We start from the raw sequence: 20513 nt of genomic DNA, 5'->3' as shown, positions 1-20513 counted from the left end.
AGAGCTGAACGATCAGTTATAGCAGGAAAAGATGAAATATAATAATATATTATCTTTATTTCTCCAAGCACATGTACAAGGTAATACAGGCCAAGCTGACATCAATGACATACTACTATATAGAAAGCTGCTTGTTATGCAGAGCATTTTGGGAAAATTAGGTCAATTTTGTCCCGGGATGTGACCCACACCAATCGACTAACACCCAGATACCCATTTTTACTGATGGGTGAATGTGGACAACAGGTGTAAGGAAACACGCCCAGGCCATGGACCACCATAAATTCAATTATGTTGAGTCAAATAAGGGTCAGATGCAAAAAAAAGGTTATATTAAAGTGTTTATATACCTCAAGAAGAAAGATTTGGGGAGGTAAGAGTGTTTAGGGAATTTTGAACCAAGTGATACAGTAACTGTGGTAGGGGACCTAAATGCTAAAATGGGAGAAACAATTGTAGAGGGCACAGTAAGTAAGTTTGGGGTGCCAGGGGTAAATGATAATGGGGGTCTTTGATTGAACTTTGTATAAAAAGAGGTTTGGTAACAGGTAATAAATTTTTTTAGAAAGAGGATAAATAAGCATACGAGATATACAGCATAAAGACAATCATTTGTTGGATTAAGTATTGGTAGATAAAAGGGTGATTGGTAGACTTCTAGATGTGCATGTTTATAGAGGGACAACAGATACATCAGATCATTTTTTAGTAGTAGCTAGTGTGAGTAAAAGGTAGATGGGGTACAAGGAGAATGGCATCAGCAAGTAAGAGAGAGGAGTGAAAGTTTATAAACTGGAGGAGGAGGCAGTTAGGGAAAGATAAAAACAACTACTGGTAAATGGGCTAGTGAGAGTATAGATAATGAGGCTGAAGAGGAATGGGGTAGATTTAAGAATGCAATGTTACAGTGTACAGCAGAAGTTTGTGGATATAGGAGGGTGGGTGTGGGAGGGAAGAGAAGCAGTTGGTGGAATGATGAGGTAAAGAGAGCAGTTAGAGAGAGGTTAGCATATGAGAGATTTTTACAAAGCAGAGCTGATATAAGGAGGGTGGAATAAATGGAGAGAAAAAGAAATGATAGGCTAAGAGGGTGGAAAGGGAATGTAAAAGGAGACCAAACAAGAGACTGGGCTAGGTGCTGTCAACAAATTTTACTGAGAATAAGAAAATGTTGATGAAGAGAGGAAAGCTGTAATTTCATGCATTGACCAGGGAGGTTTAACATCTTTTAGGAAATGTTATAAGCAGGTGGGAGAATATAGCTTAGGAGCGATTAGCGTGTTTATTCAATAAATGTATGAAAGAGGAGAAAGTACCTAGGGACTGGCAGAGAGTGTGGATAGTTCCTTTGTATAAAGGCAAAGGAGACAAAAAAGTGTAAGAATTACAGAGGACTAAGCCTGTTGAGTATACCAGGTAAGGTGTATGGTAGGGCTGATACTGAAAGGGTAAGACAGAGAGCAGAATGGCAGGGGATCAAGGAGGTTTTATGAAGGGTAGGGGATGTATAGACCAAGTACAGTGGAACCTCGGTACTCAAGCAGCTCCGTACTCGAGCAATTCGGTATTCGAATGCTTTGTTCGGTAAACAAATCGCTCGGTAGCCAACCGTTTGCTCAGCACTCGACCAAACAAACACGACCTGCCAGAATTTCACTATTTCATGTTTCTTTGCAATTTTTTTTTATATTATTTGTATAAATAAGTCACCATGGGGCCTAAGAGGGTTAGTGATAACAAATACTTCCATTTATTTCTTAATCCCATTTATTTCTCACCACTGAAACTCGCCTACCCTGTTCAGCTTTGTTTCGCTTAGCGCTAGGACATCCAACTTCTTTTCATTCATAACATTACCATCCGCATTACATCCATGCACATTCAAGCATCCCAGTTTTATAAAGCTTTTCTTCTCCTTTTTAGTATTTTTGGGTTACTAGCCCATTGCTCCCGGCTAGTCACGTCATACGACATGCATGGCTTACAGAGAAAAGATTCTTTTCCACTTCCCCATGGAGAATAGAGGAAATGAATTAGAACAAGAACTATTAAAAAAAAAAAAAAGAAGAAAAACCTCAATTTGTGTATATACAGTGGACCCTCGCCTAACGCTATTAATCCGTTCCTGAGAGCTCAACGTTAGGCGAAATTATAGTTAGGCGAATTAATTTTCCCCATAAGAAATAATGGAAATCAAATTAATCCGTTCCTAACACTCCAAAGTATGAACAAAAAAAATTTTTTACCACATGAAATATTAATTTTAATACACACAAACTGAAGAAGACATGCACAGTTACATGACACTTACCTTTATTGAAGATCTGGTGATGATTGATGGGATGGGAGGAGGGGAGAGTGTTGATGGTGTTAGTGTTTAGAAGGGGAATCCCCTTCCATTAGGACTTGAGGTGGCAAGTCCTTTTCCGGGGTTACTTCCCTTCTTCTTTTAATGCCACTAGGACCAGCTTGAGAGTCACTGGACCTCTGTCACACAACATATCTGTCCATAGAGGCCTGTACCTCCCGTTAATTTATGACATTCCTAAAGTGTTTCACAACATTGTCAGTGTAATAGTCACCAGCACGGCTTGCAATAGCTGTGTGAGAGTTATTTTCGTCAAAAAAGGTTTGCACTTTAACCCTCTGAGGGTCGACAGGCCCTCTCCGAGACTCGTTCTCAGGGTCGGCCAAATTTAAAAAAAAAAAATAATTTTTCTTATGAAAAGATAGAGAATCTTTTCCCGATCATAATGACACCAAAATTATGAAATTTAGTGGTCTCGGCGATGTTTACGCATCGGTGATTTTGCCCACTTTGAGCCCCATTTTCGGCAAATTCCACTGCACTAGTCGACAAAAAACATGAATATTTCGCTAGAACTCCATTCTTTTCTATCGAATGAGTGCAAGAAACCACCCATTTACCAATTTCAACTATCCAGTACAGTGGTCAGAATTTAGCAATTTTGCCAATTTCACACAAATTTCAAAAGATGCCAATTTCCGAATAGGGTCCAGAATAAACAAGAAAGACATTCCTGGCACTAAAATGACATTTCTTTTGTCCATTAGTCACGTCTCAAGGCCCCTCTTGCATTCTTTTGCTTTCCACTTTGAATTTTTATTCTCACAAATAATAGAAGATTTACTGTTATGCAGACTACTGCATTAGTGTAAAAAATGGTATAAATAATATTGGCACACTTGCAAAAGAATATTAGACTCACCAGTTGACGTGTATTGGACGCTTGGCATTATTTGTTTACTTTTGAACTTTGGTAAAAATCGAACATTTCTGCTACTTTGAGCTCAATTTCAAGGTACTTTTCATTGTAAAACCAGTCAAAATCATCTCAATTTCTGTAATATGTCTTCCATTCTATAAAATGAGACCAAGAAAACTAAAATACAACAATAAATACCATACGAAAATACAATGCAAATTCGCTGTTTTATTCCCAAAAAAACGGTCAGTTTTTTTTTTCCCATTATGCACTGTGTGTTGCAGGATTTTTTTTATACTGTGCACACTGGCCACATAGACCCATTCTTTCATATGTAGGCCTACCAGCTTTCTCCCACTAGATTTGAGGGCGCTAGAATTTAGGCGTACTAGTACGTCAAAAACCCTGGGTCATAAGCCGTACTAGTACGGCCAAAACCCTCAAAGGGTTAAGCCACAATGCACACATTTCCTTAATCTTTGAAGTAGGCAACTTCTTCAATTTCTCTATCCCCTCCTCCAAAGCAAGTTTCCTCAGGTGTGGCCTCTTGCTGTTGAAGATGATCTAGCAGCTCATCAGTGGTTAGTTCTTCATTGTCCTCCTCCACCAACTCTTCCACATCCTCCCCACTAACCTCCAACCCCAAGGGTTCCCCAAAGCCACAATGGATTCCTCAACTGGCATAGGATTCCCAGGGTTAGCCTCAAACCCTTCAAAATCCCTTTTGTCTACACATTCTGGCCACAGTTTCTTCCAAGCAGAGTTCAAGGTCCTCTTAGTCACTTCCTCCCAAGCCTTACCTATAATGTTTACACAATTGAGGATGCTAAAGTGATCTTTCCAAAACTCTCTTAGAGTCAATTGAGTTTCTGAGGTCACTACAAAGCACCTTTCAAACATAGCTTTTGTGTACAGTTTCTTGAAGTTGGAAATGACCTGCTGGTGCATGGGTTGCAGGAGAGGAGTGGTATTAGGAGGCAAAAAACTTGACCTTAATGAAGCTCATTTCCGCAGAAAGTCGCTCTGCCATGTCTGAAGGATGACCAGGAGCACTGTCTAATACCAGGAGGCACTTAAGGTATAATTTATTTTCAATTAGGTAATTTTTCACAGTGGGGGCAAATGCATGGTGTAACCAGTCATAGAAAAAGTCCCTAGTGACCCATGCCTAACTGTTTGCCCTCCACAGCACACACAAATTAGCCTTGAGGACATTGTTTTTCCTGAACACTCTGGGAGTTTCAGAGCGATACACCAATAAAGGCTTCACTTAGCTATCACCACTAGCATTGGCACACATCAACAGAGTAAGCCTGTCTTTCATAGGCTTATGTCCTGGGAGTGCCTTTTCCTCCTGAGTAATGTAGGTCATGCTTGGCATTTTCTTCCAAAACAGGCCTGTTTCGTCACAATTAAACACTTGTTCAGGTTTCAGTCCTTCACTGTCTGTGTACTCCTTGAATTCCTGCACATATTTTTCAGCTGCTTTTTGGTTCGAACTGGCAGCCTCACCATGCCTTATCACACTATGTATGCCACTACGATTCTTAAATCTCTCAAACCAACTTTTGCTGGCCTTAAATTCACTCACATCACCACTAGTTGCAGGCATTATTCTAATTAAATCGTCATGCAACTTCCTAGCCTTTTCACATATGATCGCTTGAGAGATGCTATCTCCTGCTATCTGTTTTTCGTTTATCCACACCAATAACAGTCTCTCAACATCTTCTATCACATGCGATCTCTGTTTCAAAAACAATGTTGCACCTTTGCCAAGAACAGCTTCCTTGATTACCATTTTCTTGGCCACAATAGTAGCGATGGTTGATTAGGGTTTTGTGTACAACCTGGCCAGCTCGGAGACATGCACTCCACTTTCATACTTAGCAATGATCTCTTTCTTCATATCCATAGTAATTCTCACTCTTTTTGCTGTAGGGTTGGCACTAGAAGCTTTCTTGGGGCCCATGGTAACTTATTTTGCAGGTCCAATCACTAAAAAGGCTGTGATAATATGAAATGTTCCGATTGTATGCTTGGAAGCGACCGTGGTGGCTGGCTTGTAAACACTGGCACCCACGGAACAAGTGAGGCAGGCTCAGACCACACGTGGACGCGTCTCGAATGAATCGCGTTAAGCGAGTTTTTTAGTGCTAGCCGAGGCAAAATTTTTGCATTAAAATGTGTCGCTAGGCGGATTTAACGTTATGCGATGCGTTCGTTAGGCGAGGGTCCACTGTATATACAATGAAACCCCAGTTTTTGCATGCTCCAGTTATCAGGCATTTCGGATTTCAGACCGTTTTTTGTGCGAAATTTTGCTCCGGATATAGGACTTTGCTCTGGTTATTGGACGTATGATACGCATCTGCCTGCCCAGGAGATGCCACCACTACACCTCTCAGTCTGCCTCTGTCACTAGTCGAGTGAGCATTACTTCACTCATTCCAAAACATTTTGTAACAATTCCTTGTTTTTTAACTGTGACTGCAAAATAAGCCAGCATGGGACCAAAGAAAGTTTCTAGTGCCAGCCCTTTGATAAAGAAGGCGAGAAACACTATAGAAATAAAGAAAGAGATAAAAAAATACAGAAGTGGCGTACGTTTAGCCGAGCTTGCCAGGATGTATGGGAAGTCAAAATCAACAATCTTCTCCATCTTGGCAAAGAAAGTAGAGCTCAAGGAAGCTAAAGTTGCAAAAGGGGTGAATGTGTTAGCAAAACATATCACCAACAGTGGAAGATATGGTGAAGTTGTTGTTGGTGTGGATAAAAAAAAAACAGGTAGCGGGATAGAGTGTTTTGGAGTTGATCATTTGTGAAAAGGCAAGGCAGTTACATGCGGATCTTGTGAAGAAAATGCCTGGTACTAGTAATTATGTTAATGAATTTAAGGCCAGCAGAGGATGGTTCGACAGATTCAAGAAGCGTAGTGGCATACACAGTGTTGTAAGGCATGGTGAGGCTGCAAGTTCAGACAAACTTGTGACTGAAAAATTCATGCATGAATTCAAGGGGTACATAGAGGTTGAAGAATTCCTCCCCCAACGAGTGTTTAATTGTGACGAAACAGGCCTCTTTTGGAAGAAAATGCCAAAGAGGACCTACATTATGCAGGAGGAAAAGGCACTGCCAGGACACAAGCCTATGAAAGACAGGCTTGTTCTGTGCTAATGCTAGTGGGGACTTCAAAATGAAGCCTTTACTGGTGTATTACTCTGAAAATCCCAGTGTTTTCAAGAAAAACACTCTTCAAGAGTAAACTGTGTGTTATGTGTAAAGCTAATAATATGGCATGGGTCACAAGGCAAATTTTCCAAAAGTGGGTCCATGATGAGTTTGGCCTATGTGAAAAAATACCTCCTGGAAAAGAAATTGCCACTCAAGTGCCTCCTGGAAATGGACAATGCTCCTGATCATTCTCCAGATTTGGAAGACCAATTGTCTAAGGATTTCAGTTTTATAATAGTGAAGTTCTTGTCCCCCTAACACCACTCCTTTCATCCAGCCCATGGACCAGCAGGTCATTTCTAACTTCAAAAAACTCTACACCAAAGCAATGTTTCAAAGGTGCTTTGAAGTGACCTCGGACACTGAATTGACCCTAAGAGAGTTCTGGAGGGATCACTTCAATATCCTCCATTGCATAAGCCTTATAGGTAAGGCTTGGCAGGAAGTGACTTCCAGGACTTTTAACTCTGCTTGTAGAAAATTGTGGTCAGACTGTGTCCTCGAGAAAGATTTTGAAGGGTTTGAGGCTGACCCTGTAGACCCTCTGCCTGTTGTGGAATGTATTGTGTCATTGGGGAAATCCATGGGGTTGGATGTGAGTGACGAGATTGTGGAAGAGTTGGTGAAGGACTGCAGGGAAGAGCTAACCACTGGAGAGCTGCAAGACCTTTAACCCTTAAACGGTCCAAACGTATATATACGTTCACCCGCGTAGCGCCCCAACTTTTTTGAGGAAAAAAAACAATCTTTTCTTTTAAAAGAAAAAAAGAGCATATGGTACCCAGGCATCCCCAATTTTGCCTCGGTATCCGATTGAAAACCAGGTATTCGATACGATTCGTACGAGACGTGTCCACGTGTGGCCTGAACTGCCCTGTGTGTGCCAATGTTTACAAGCCAGCCAGTGTGCGCGCATCTAAGGATACATTCGGTACATTCTGTATTATCACTGTTTTGGTGCTTGTTTCTGCAAAATAAGTCACCATGGATCCCAAGAAAGCTTCTAGTGCCAACCCTGTGGTAAAAAGAGTGAGAATTAGTATGGAAATTAAGAAAGATTTTGAAGGGTTTGGAGCTAACCCTGAGAAGCCTATGCCAGTTGTGGAATCCATTGTGCCTACTTCAAAAATTAAGGAAATGTGTGCACAGTGGGTTGAACTGCAAACCTTTATGGATGAAAATCACCCTAACACAGCTATTGCAAGCCGTGCTGGTGACTATTACAATGACAATGTTGTGGCCCATTTTAGACAAATCGTAAAGGAACGGGAGGTACAGAGCTCTATGGACAGATTTGTTGTGCGACAGAGGTCCAGTGACTCTCAAGCTGGTCCTAGTGGCATTAAAAGAAGAAGGGAAGTAACCCCGGAAAAGGACTTACTACCTCAAGTCCTAATGGAAGGGGATTCCCCTTCTAAACACTAACACCATCCACACTCTCCCCTCCTCCCATCCCATCAATCATCACCATATCTTCAATATAGGTAAGTGTCATGTAACTGTGCATGTTTTCTTCAGTTTGTGTGTATTAAAATTAATATTTCATGTGGTATTTTTTTTTTTTTCATACTTTTGGGTGTCTTGCACAGAGTAATTTGATTTCCATTATTTCTTATGTGGGAAATTGATTCGCTTTTCGATATTTTCGGTATTCGATGAGCTCTCAGGAACGGATTAGTATCAAATACCGGGGGTCCACTGTACATATAAATGCCAAATAATAAGTTTACACTAACATACATTAAGTTAGCAACAGAACTTGGCATTAAAAAAATAAAAAGTAAGATACACACACAGTACACTCATTATTTACCTCAAAATATTTGTAGTCTTAACCCTTTCACTGTCAGTCCCATAATATTATGGCTTGCAAGTCAGTGTCGGTCCTGTAATATTACACCAAAATTCTAGCAATTCCAATCTTGCAGGAGAAAGCTGGTAGGCCTACATACGAGAATGGGTCTGAGCAGTCAGCGTGCACAGTATGAAAAAAATCCTGCAGCACGCAGTGCATAATAAGGAAAAAAAAAAACTCCGACTGTGTTTTTGGTTTAAAACACCGACTTTGTGGTGTATTTTCGTATGGTACTTATGGCTGTGTTCTCATTTTCTTGGTCATATTTGACAGAATGATAAATATATTACAGAACTAGAGATGATTTTGAATGGTTTATGGACTAAAAGTACCTTGAAAGAGAGCTCAAAGTATTGGAAATGTTCGAGTTTTGCCGATATTCAAGAGTAAATAAATCACGTCATGCGTCCAATACACGTCAACTGGTGGGTCTAATATGCTTTTACAAATGCGATGATATTATTTATATCACTTTTACAATAATGCAGTAGTCTGCATAACAGTAAACCTTCTATTTTTTTGTGTAAATAAAAATTCAAAATGGAAAGCAAGCGTAATATAAGGGGGCCTGGAGACGTGACTAATGAACAGAGAAAATGTTATTTTAGTGCAAGGAATGTTTGCATTGTTAATTCTGGACCCTATTTCGAAATTGGCCTTACTTGAATTGTGTACAAAATTTGCCAAATTATGAATTTCTGATCACTTTACTGGGTACTTAACCCTTTGACTGTTTTGGTCGTATATATACGTCTTACGAGCCAGTGTTTCGGGCGTATTAATACGCATAAATTCTAGCGGCTTCAAATCAAGCAGGAGAAAACTGGTAGACCCACATGCAAGAGAATGGGTCTGTATGGTCAGTGTGCACCACATAAAAAAAATCCTGCAGTACACAGTGCGCAATGAGAAAAAAAAATGTAACCCATTTTTTTTATTAAAACGCCAATTTTGAGGTGTATTTTCATATGGTATTTATCGCTGTATTCTCGTTTTCATGGTCTCACATGATAAAATGGAAAACATATTACAGAAACAGAGATGATTTTGATTAGTTTCACAAAGAAAACGACCTTGAAATTGCGGAAATGTTCGATTTTTACTAATGTTCAGGAGTAAGCAAATCACACCATACGTCCAATACACGTCAACTTGGGAGTCTGACAGCCTTTCACTAGTGCACTGATATTATCTGTACCATTTTTACAATAATGCAGTAGTCTGCATAACAGTTAATTTTGTATTTTTTGTATGAATAAAAAATCAAAATAGAAAGCAATAGTAATATAAGAGGGGACTAGAGACATGACTAATGAACAGAGAATATGTCATTTTAGTGCCAAGAATGTCTACATTGTTTATTCTGGACCCTATTTTGAAATTGGCATCTTTTTTTAATTTGCGTGAAATTGGCCAAATTGCCAAATTCTAACCACTTTATTGGGTAGTTCAAATCGGTAAATGGGCGGTTTCTTGTACTCAATTGATAGAAAAAATGGAGTTCTAAAGAAATAGCTATGAGTTTGGTCAACTGAAACAACAAAATTGGCCAAAAACAGGGCTCAAAGTCGCCGAAATCGCCGATGCGTATATGTCTCTGCGACCGCTAATTTCGCGGAGCGTAATTCCATGAGTTTTCGACCAAATTTTGTACTTTTGGTGTCATTACCATTGGGAAAAGATTCTCTATCATTTCATGAGAAAAAAATAATTTTTTTTTTCAAAAAATTTGCGACATAGAATGACAGCTTCAGAAAGGCTTGCGACAGTCAAAGGGTTAAAATTGGTAAATGGGCAGTTTCTTGTACTCAATCAATAGAACAAATGGAGTTCTATCGAAATAGCTATGAGTTTGGTCGAGTGGAACAACGAAATTGGCCGAAAATAGGGCTCAAAATGGGCAAAATCGCCGATGTGTAAATATCGCCGAGGCTGCTAACTTCACGAGAGCATAATTCCATAAGTTTTCCATCAAATTTTGTACTTTTGGTGTCATTATCATCGGGAAAAGATTCTCTATCATTTCATAAGAATTTTTTTTTTTTAAATTCTTCGACACTGAGAGCAAGTTTGTGAGCAGGGATCTCGATAGTGAAAGGGTTAATGTAGGATGAGAGGTGAGTAATATTTATTGTAAGAGGTCAGGTGTGGTAGGTATGGTAGCCAGCCAGGACACCCCACCCACCCTAGAGAAATAAAATGCATGTAGTGTACATTCATTACTTACCTTAAAATATTTGTAGTTTTAATCTAGGGTAAGAGGTGAGTAAACAATATAAAAATGAATAAATGAGAGAGAGACAGAGAACGAGTAAATGAGAGAGGACAGAGAAGCAGAGTATGTAAACAAACAGACGAAAGCAGCTGGTGGGTTGATACACGTTCATTTCCATATTTGTAAAGCTTATTATCACAATACAAATGCCTTACATTGTGTACAAGTTGTCTCCACATTGGTACAGTAAAATAAATAAAGAGCAACACTCCCATTCTCATGTAACACCATTTTACTATTGTGTACACATTTTCTTTGGTGTTGGACTAGAGAAAATGTTATTCTTTCCGACACTCCGACAAGATGACTGGAAAAACATCTCATATTTATGTTTATTTAATTGTGGGTGTATTTATCATATTTATATGTAGCATGTTTATTATATAATTTTGAAAAATATCATAGATGGATTAATCAAAATGTGTATATTAATGTTTTATACAACATTTAACCCCTTTCACTGTGGAGACCTCTGATCCTAAACTCGCTCAGTGTCGAAAAATATTTGGAAAAAAAAAAAATCAATCTTACCAAAATCTTAAGAATATTTTTCTGAGTGTTTTAAAACAAAAAGAAAATTGCGATCAGTACTTACCAAGATATAGAGGTGTGATGTTGACAGAAAGTGATTCGCTTATGACAACATCAGAAAAAAACTGCCACTCACTTGGTAATAATATTTTTACTTTTATTCTATATTTTTCTTTTATTTTTTAGTATATTTTATTTTTTCAATTAACTTTCATAGCCTGTGAGACCAATATAATGTGTAATGTATATATATCCACTCGTTGTATGCAACAAAATAACTGCACAAATATTATCATCATTACATTGTTTACAAAACTTATTTACAAAAACTAATAATAAAAAAAATGTTTATTACTATTGTTCTATAATATATATGTATACAGTGTACCCTCCTTTTCGTTGATCTCCGTTGTCGCCGATTTCGATTTTCGGCGACTTTTTTCTGTGATATTTTGGTTCCATTTGTGTAGATTTCCTCTGTTTTCATCGATGGTATGGAATCTGTCCAGTGCCCAGCGCGCAGACAAAGCCGCCTCCCGCACGCATTCTCAGGCAGTGTTGCGTTGTTTCTCAGTGAGTGAACATATCCTGCCAGGTCATACGTAACATTTCGTAATAATCCATTGTTTTTGGCACTTATTTATTGTGTGTGACTGCTAAATAAGCCACCATGGCCCCAAAGAAAGCTCCTAGTGCCATTCCTTTGGTAAAGAAAGTGAGGAACACCGTAGAAATGAATTTTTTTTTTTTTTCAAAAATACAAAAGTGGCATATGCATTACTGAACTCAGCAGCATGTATGGGAAGATGCCATCGACGATCAGCTCCACTGTGGCAAAGAGAAAAGAAATCATGGAAGCTGATGTTGCAAAAGGAGTGAATGCAATAACTAAACAGAGATCTCAAACAATTGAAGAAGTGGAGAAATTGTTGTTGGTGTTAATCAGAGAGAAAGAGTTAGCAGGAGATAGTGTTGTGCTGTTGATAATTTGTGAAAAGGCAAGGCAGTTGCATGGCGATCTCATAAAGAAACTGCCTGAAACGAGTGCTGATGTTGGTAAATTTAAGGCCAGCAAAGGCTGGTTCAAAAAATTCAAGAAGCGAAGTGGCATACACAGTGTTGTAAGGGATGGTGTGGGTGCCAGTTCAGACAAACAAGTGACTGAAAAATTCATGTGGGAATTCAAAAGTTATGTAGAGGCTGAAAACTTCCAACCCCAAACAAGTGTTCAATTGTGACAAAACAGGCCTGTTTTGGAAGAAAATACCAGAGAGGACTTACATCACACAGGAGGAAAAGGCACTACCAGGACACAAGCCTATGAAAGACAGGCTAACTCTCTTGTTGTGTGGTAATGCTAGTGGGGATTTCAAAGTGAAGCCTTTACTCATGCATCACTCTGAAAATCCCAGAGTGTTCAAGAAAAACAGTGTTGTCTAGAGTAAATTGTGTGTAATGTGGAAGGCTAACAGTAGGGCATGGGTCACTAGGGAAATTTTCCTGGAATGGTTCAATGAAGTGTTTGGCCCGAGTGTGAAGAAATACCTCCTTCATAATAAATTGCCACTCCAGTGCCTCCTGTTAATGGACAATGCTACTGCTCATCCTCCAGACTTGGAAGACCAATTGTCTAAGGAATTCAGTTTTGTAACAGTGAAGTTCTTGCCTCCTAACACCACTCCTCTCATCCAGCCCATGGACCAGCAGATCATTGCAAACTTCAAAAAACTGTACACCAAAGCAATGTTTCATAGGTGCTTTGACATAACCTCGGACTGTGAATTGACCCTAAGAGAGCTCTGGAAGAATCACTTCAATATCTTCCACTGCATAAGCCTTATGATAAGGCTTGGCAGGGAGTGACTTCCAGGACGATGAACTCTGCTTGGGGAAAATTGTGGCCAGATTGTGTCGAAAAGAAGGATTTTGAAGGGTTTGAGGCTGACCCTGTTGACCCTACACCTGTTGTGCAATCAATTGTGGTATTGGGGAAATCCATGGGGTTGGATGTAAGTGGCAAGTATGTGGAAGAGTTGGTGGAGGACCACAATGAAGAGCTAACCAGTGATGAGCTGCAAGAGCTTCATCTGCAACAACAACAAACCACAGCTCAGGAAATTGCTTCAGAGGAGGAAGAGAGATGGAAGAAGGTGCTTTCTTCAAAGATTAAGGAGATTTGTGCAATGTGGACTAAAGTGCATTCATTTGTGGAGGAACATTCCCCTGAGAAAGCTGCTGCAATCCGTGCTGGCGACTTTTACAATGACAATGCCATGTCCCACTTTAGGCAAATCTTATAAAGACGCCAGAAACAGGCCTATCTGGACAGATATTTTGTGCGACAGGGGTCCAGTAACTCTCAAGCTGGTCCTAGTGACAGTAAAAAACAAAGGAGGGAAGTGACCCCAGATAAGGACTTGGTATCTAGAGTCCTTATGGAGGGGGATTTCCCTTCCAAAGAATAACCGCTTCCCTCTCCCTGTCTTCTATCTAACAACAACAGCCATCAATACAGGTAAGTGTCATGCTGAATGTTCATTCTTTTGTGCATGTAAATCCATCTTTAAGGTAAAATTTTTTTTTTTCTTAATACTTCTGGGTGTCTGGAACGGATTAATTGGATTTACGTTGCATATTTCTTATGGGGAAAATGGTTTCCGTTTTTGCCGATCGCTCTGGAACGGATTAAACATGAAAACCGAGGGTCCATTGTACACATATAGTCACTGGACACACTCCTAGAGCTGCTACAGCTTGTGGAAGGTTGTTGTGTGTCGGTGGCTTTTGTTGTGGATGTGCTGAGAGTGGAGTGGTTGGTGTCACAATGACGCATTACACAACCACTGCCACCCACTACCCACACCGTCTTCCCCACCACCCATATGGAAATAAGTCACTTTGTCTGACTTTTTTGGGTTATCCTCAGTTGATGGTCATCTGGGTTTTCAGCACCATTTCTGGTATCCTGGGCATTGCTTTCAGTCACAAACTCCTCAAAACCATAAAATTCATCTTCACTGACACTTCCATCTGTGTTAGAACTATCACTTGGGAAGAGAAGGGTCCCAATTCGCCGTGGAGCGAGTTATTTCTTACTGCGAAGCATGATAAACAAGGACTACTGAAATAGCATTCCCACAATGCAATGCGGGTGCCCCAATTTTTTTACACTGCACACACTCACCGTGCAGACCCATTCTCTCACATGTAGGTCTACCAGCTTTCTCCCGCTAAATCTGAAGCCGCTAGAATTTTAGCGTATTAATACATCACCAACAATGGCTTGTAAGCCTTACCTATACAGCACCAACAGTGAAAGGGTTAATGTGCCTCAGAGTGATTATGATTGTGGTATTATTATTATTATTATTATTACTAATATGGCATCTCCAAGACTAATGAGACACTCTTAGTGATTTTAACGTGTACCTGCATGCCAGCACAGTAAGTTTATTTAGGTACAGGTACACATAAGTATAATTATCAAAGTACAGTGGTCCCTCATTTTTTGTAATTAATCCATTCCTGTAAGTGTGACTATTATCGAAATTGACGATTTTCGAATCCATTTTCCCATAAGAAATAATGTAAATCCAATTAATTCGTTCCAGACACCCAGGAGTATCAACAAAAATTTTTTTCTTTACCTTAAAGATAGATTTACATGCACAAAAGAATGAACATTGAACATGACAGTTACCTTTATTGAAGGCTGTTGTTGATGAATGGAAGACAGGGAGGAGGAGAGTGGGAAGAGAGGTTATTGTTTGGAAGGGAAATCCCCCTCCATAAGAACTCTAGGTCACTTCCCTAGCATATAGATTTACATGCAGAAAAGAATACCAAATAAATGTAAAGCACTAATAAAATGTTAATGAACATTGGTAATAGGGGTAGTTGATGAGTGGAAAGGTCTGCCTAGTAGGGTGATCGAAGCTAAAACATTGGGTAGTTTCAAATTTAGGTTGGATAAATACACGAGTGAGAGAGGTTGGATTTGAGTTGGACCTGCACCTGAGCTTATTGCTTGGGTAGCATTTGTTCTGTTAGTCGGTTGGATTTGTGAAGGACCTGCCTAGTATGGGCCACCAGGTCTGTTGCAGTGTTCCTCCTTTCTTAAGTTCTTATGTTCTTATTTAACATCACACTTACCTTTATTGAAGACTTGGTTGTGTTAGGGAGGGATGGCGAGTTTATTGTTGGAGAATATGACACTAATATCAACTCTGTGGCTTATTTATCTATCACAATTCAACTAATATGACATAATAAACAATACTAATAACATAGAAACATGGAATATACTCTAGAATGAATAAAATAAGTCATTATGTATGTAACAAGGTGTTGTGTTGTTGCTGGGTGTATAAGGGCCACTGAGAGTAAGCCGTCCATAATGGTGGTGAAGCAGCAGCCGAGGCGGCGGTGTTTTCTGTAGCCCTATATAACTCCAACAACATTGGAGGAGTTAGTAGTATTGCTGAATCACTGAAGAAGGCACCCTCTACCACCATCACAACCCCTACCACTGTCTACCACCATCACAACCACTACCACTGTCTACCACCATCACAACCACTACCACTGTCTACCGCCATCACTACCACATTTTACCACTATTGCAACTGCTATCACCATCACTACCACCTTCTACCACTATTACAACTGCTACCACCATCACTACCACCTTTTACCACTATTACAACTGCTACCACCATCACTACCACCCTATACCACCATCAACCACTATCACAACTGCTTCCACTCTACCACCACCACCACCTTTGTATTTTTCTTCAAACTTTTTCTTAAATTATGTGTGTTTCTCACATTCTTTACCAAAGAGCTGGCACCAGAAGGTTTCTTTGGAGCTATGGTGACTTATTTAGCAGTTGCAAGCACTAAAATAAATGAATATTATGAAATGTATCATATGAACTCGTGGGATCATCCTCACTCACTGATAAACAATGGCACACTGGCTGGGAATGGAGTGTGAGGCGGCTCAGGGCTGTGTGCATACGTCCCAGACGAACGACTATTTGCGAGTCAAATGACAATTCACGAGCCAATGTTTTGATGAAAATAAAGTTACGATTTTTTAAAATTACGACTATCGAGCCTTACGATTATCGAGGGATCATTGTAGTATATATAAAATATGAAATAACTTTAAAACACTTGAAATTTTGGAAAGTTTCCAGATATAATGGACAATCACGCTCACAGAGAATGTAAACAAACCGAGTGGCCCGTGGTGACCATATTAGAAAGTCAGATGGGGGGAAACCGTACAGTGAGCTTTGTTCATAATTTAAAATGTCCATATTAGCAGAACGTCACAAGGCGAAATGCTATAAAGCGGAGCCCACTGTACAAGTGAATGGGAATGGTCGAGTCTGAGTAAGAACTGCCTAGCATGGGTTAGCCCTCCTGCATGCTCATTGGTTGTCTTGTCTTAGATGTTAATCCTGTATATATTTTATGAACAAACATAACATTCTTTTCCCACTTCAACTGGCTAAACATCTTCAAAAGTTAGAGGAATCATATTTAATTTCTTTAAAACCTGCAGATATATTGTCACTCTAAACAAAGAAAAAATATCAAATAATTGAACACAAAACAGACAAATCGTCATTGGTAAAGGTAAAAGGCAAGGCAACACACTCGTACCTGAAGGTGTTATTGTGGTGAGGTTTCTCAGTAAACAGTGCCAGGTAATGGGAACAGTCAGCAGCGAGGTTCTATCTTCCTGTGCATCCCCTCACTACTTGCCTTGGAAAGAAAACTTAAAATAAATACCCACCTAAATGCAGTAGAATAGTTTGTCAGTCATTTCATACTAGCCGAAAAGTAATATCCACCTTAACTTAATATTTTAAGACAGTAGATATTTCCAGCCATTGTCTCATACTAGACAAAAATAAATAACTGCCTTAACGTAGCAGAACTGTTTGATCCCGTCCTTATTTTGCACAAAACAAAAATGAAAAGCCACTCTAACATGGAAGAATAATTTTAAAAATAATTTTACCTAGTCATTGTTGCTCATAAAATTAAAATGAATACCGTATCCATCTTGACGTAGTAAACAACTTTATGACCAGTTTCACAGAGTAAGAACATAACATTGCTGTAGGCATCCTGGCCTATACTAGGCAGGTTTTTTCTACACCTAACCCTTCTCACTCAAACAACAGTACTTACCTATTTTTTTTTTTAACGTATTCAAGTTATTACTGCTTGGCAGCTTATTCCAATAATAAAAACTATTGCAAAACCCATATTTTCCTATATAATTTCTAAACCTTAATTTCTTAAATGTGATTCAATTTTTTCTTTTTTTGAGTATAATCTTCGTTAATAACATCTGCAGTATAGTCCACCATCATGAAGGAGAGACTACCTGCCAGGATTGTATCAACCCAATACAGAGAAACAACATTTATACCATTTAACTGTCAAGGGGCTGATCAACGCATCTCCACTAACACTCTGCGCGTGGATAAACATTATTTTTCCTGCATTCAAATTTTGCACCAAAGGCCTGATAGGCCTAGGCAGTAGAGAATGGATCTGCACACTCGGTGTACGCTGTATTAAAAAAGTCTGGGACTACGTAGTACCTCATTAGAGCACTAGTTCATTTGAGCAGCAGCTAGAGCAAAAAGCATGGCAAACCCCAGGGATTCACTCACACCATACCGTATTAATACTCTCCTTTTCTAGGAAAGTGATGTTGACCCTGAGTTAAGTGGCAGTGAGATGGATGTGGCCACAAGTGATCAAGGAAATATTGAACCTGTGTGCAAAATTTGTGCCACATCCTTTCAATTTTGATGCCATGGGTAGTGGTATCCTGCCAGAATATCCTATCATTGATAAGTCTCCGGAGTTAGAGTACCTCCAACTGTACTCTGATGAGCCGCTCATGAACCTCATCGTCAGCCAGATGAAAAGGTATTACATATGTTGTAGAATCATCCCGGCTGCACAAGCGGAAAGCTACAACTGTGGCCATAGTCATGTTTATACCTCATATCTACAAGCACAGTACAGAAGAGTACTGGTCCAAAGATTACATCAGTACCCCAATTTTCCATGACTACCTCCTTTGCAACAGATTTATGCTGTTGCTATGAATAGTGCACTTCTCAGACAGGAATATTCCCAACAGAAATGAACTGATATACAAAATCCATGAAGTGTTCACGTACCTTGCCTATTTTGGCAAAGGCCATACATTGTTCACTGAAAATTGATATACATCCCTATGCTCGCCGATTTCCTCTGTGAGAACAATACCAATGCGTGTGGAACAGTGAGAACAAATAGAAAACATATGCCAAAGTTCACTAGCACTACTACTACCTCCACCTCTTCCTGCCTATATATAGCCGTCCTGCTCCTTCTCTGTTAGTGTGACTTTGTCAATGGTCCAAGTCGGACCGAAACGTCGTCGTAAGCTTCTGTCTTTTATGTGCGGGTTATTTGTGTATCGTTCCAGTCACGGTATTGTGCCTTTTTGTTATTTATTTAAGTGTGGGGAAAGTTCGTGAGGCAGTAGGTAAAATGAAAGGGGGTAAGGCAGCCGGGATTGATGGGATAAAGATAGAAATGTTAAAAGCAGGTGAGGATATAGTTTTAGAGTGGTTGGTACTATTATTTAATAAATGAATGGAAGAGGGTAAGGTACCTAGGGATTGGCAGAGAGCATGCATAGTTCCTTTGTACAAAGGCAAAGGGGACAAAAGAGAGTGCAAAAATTATAGGGGGATAATTCTGTTGAGTATACCTGGTAAAGTGTATGGTAGAGTTATTACTGAAAGAATTAAGAGTAAGACGGAGAATAGGATAGCAGATGAACAAGGAGGCTTTAGGAAAGGTAGGGGGTGTGTGGACCAGGTGTTTACAGTGAAACATGTAAGTGAACAGTATTAGATAAGGTTTATGAGGTTTTTGTGGTATTTATGGATTTGGAAAAGGCGTGGATAGGGGGGCAATGTGGCAGATGTTGCAGGTGTTTGGTATTACCTGGAGTTCACCTGGAGAGAGTTCCGGGGGTCAACGCCCCCGCGGCCTGGTCTGTGACCAGGCCTCCTGGTGGATCAGAGCCTGATCAACCAGGCTGTTGCTGCTGGCTGCACGCAAACCAACGTACGAGCCACAGCCCGGCTGGTCAGGAACCGACTTTAGGTGCTTGTCCAGAGCCAGCTTGAAGACTGCCAGGAGTCTGTTGGTAATTCCCCTTATGTATGCTGGGAGGCAGTTGAACAGTCTAGGGCCCCTGACACTTATTGTATGGTCTCTTAACGTGCTAGTGACACCTCTGCTTTTCATTGGGGGGATGTTGCATCGTCTGCCAAGTCTTTTGCTTTCGTAGTGAGTGATTTTCGTGTGCAAGTTCGGTACTAGTCCCTCTAGGATTTTCCAGGTGTATATAATCATGTATCTCTCCCGCCTGCATTCCAGGGAATACAGGTTCAGGAACCTCAAGCGCTCCCAGTAATTGAGGTGTTTTATCTCCGTTATGCGCGCCGTGAAGGTTCTCTCTACATTTTCTAGGTCAGCAATTTCACCTGCCTTGAAAGGTGCTGTTAGTGTGCAGCAATATTCCAGCCTAGATAGAACAAGTGACCTGAAGAGTGTTATCATGGGCTTGGCCTCCCTAGTTTTGAAGGTTCTCATTATCCATCCTGTCATTTTTCTAGCAGATGCGATTGATACAATGTTATGGTCCTTGAAGGTGAGATCCTCCGACATGATCACTCCCAGGTCTTTGACGTTGGTGTTTCACTCTATTTTGTGGCCAGAATTTGTTTTGTACTCTGATGAAGATTTAATTTCCTCGTGTTTACCATATCTGAGTAATTGAAATTTCTCATCGTTGAACTTCATATTGTTTTCTGCAGCCCACTGAAAGATTCGGTTGATGTCCGCCTGGAGCCTTGCAGTGTCTGCAATGGAAGACACTGTCATGCAGATTCGGGTGTCATCTGCAAAGGAAGACACGGTGCTGTGGCTGACATCCTTGTCTATGTCGGATATGAGGATGAGGAACAAGATGGGAGCGAGTACTGTGCCTTGTGGAACAGAGCTTTTCACCGTAGCTGCCTCGGACTTTACTCTGTTGATGACTACTCTCTGTGTTCTGTTAGTGAGGAAATTATAGATCCATCGACCGACTTTACCTGTTATTCCTTTAGCACGCATTTTGTGCGCTATTACGCCATGGTCACACTTGTCGAAGGCTTTTGCAAAGTCTGTATATATTACATCTGCATTCTTTTTATCTTCTAGTGCATTTAGGACCTTGTCGTAGTGATCCAATAGTTGAGACAGACAGGAGCGACCTGTTCTAAACCCATGTTGCCCTGGGTTAACTGAT

At 40.1% G+C, this 20513-nt stretch overlaps 1 protein-coding gene across 2 annotated transcripts in view; it reads right to left on the bottom strand.

Annotated features, from left to right (window-relative positions):
* The window catches only part of Ufd4 (ubiquitin fusion-degradation 4-like), a 660794-nt gene that overhangs the window by 561424 nt on the left and 78857 nt on the right, over positions 1-20513 (bottom strand). Inside the window, exon 3 of one of the 2 annotated variants that reach the window (XM_070079782.1) lies at positions 16799-16900. The exons of the other annotated variant lie outside the window; for it this stretch is intronic. The gene's annotated coding sequence lies outside the window, so the exon portion shown is untranslated. The remainder of the gene's footprint in view (positions 1-16798; positions 16901-20513) is intronic. 2 annotated transcript variants of the gene reach the window in all.

The sequence above is a fragment of the Cherax quadricarinatus genome, chromosome 6, assembly GCF_038502225.1.
Source record: "Cherax quadricarinatus isolate ZL_2023a chromosome 6, ASM3850222v1, whole genome shotgun sequence".
NCBI classification, from domain to species: Eukaryota; Metazoa; Arthropoda; class Malacostraca; order Decapoda; family Parastacidae; genus Cherax; species Cherax quadricarinatus.
The sequence above is the reverse complement of the archived record's forward strand: the minus strand, read 5'-3'. Positions and strand labels throughout refer to the sequence as shown.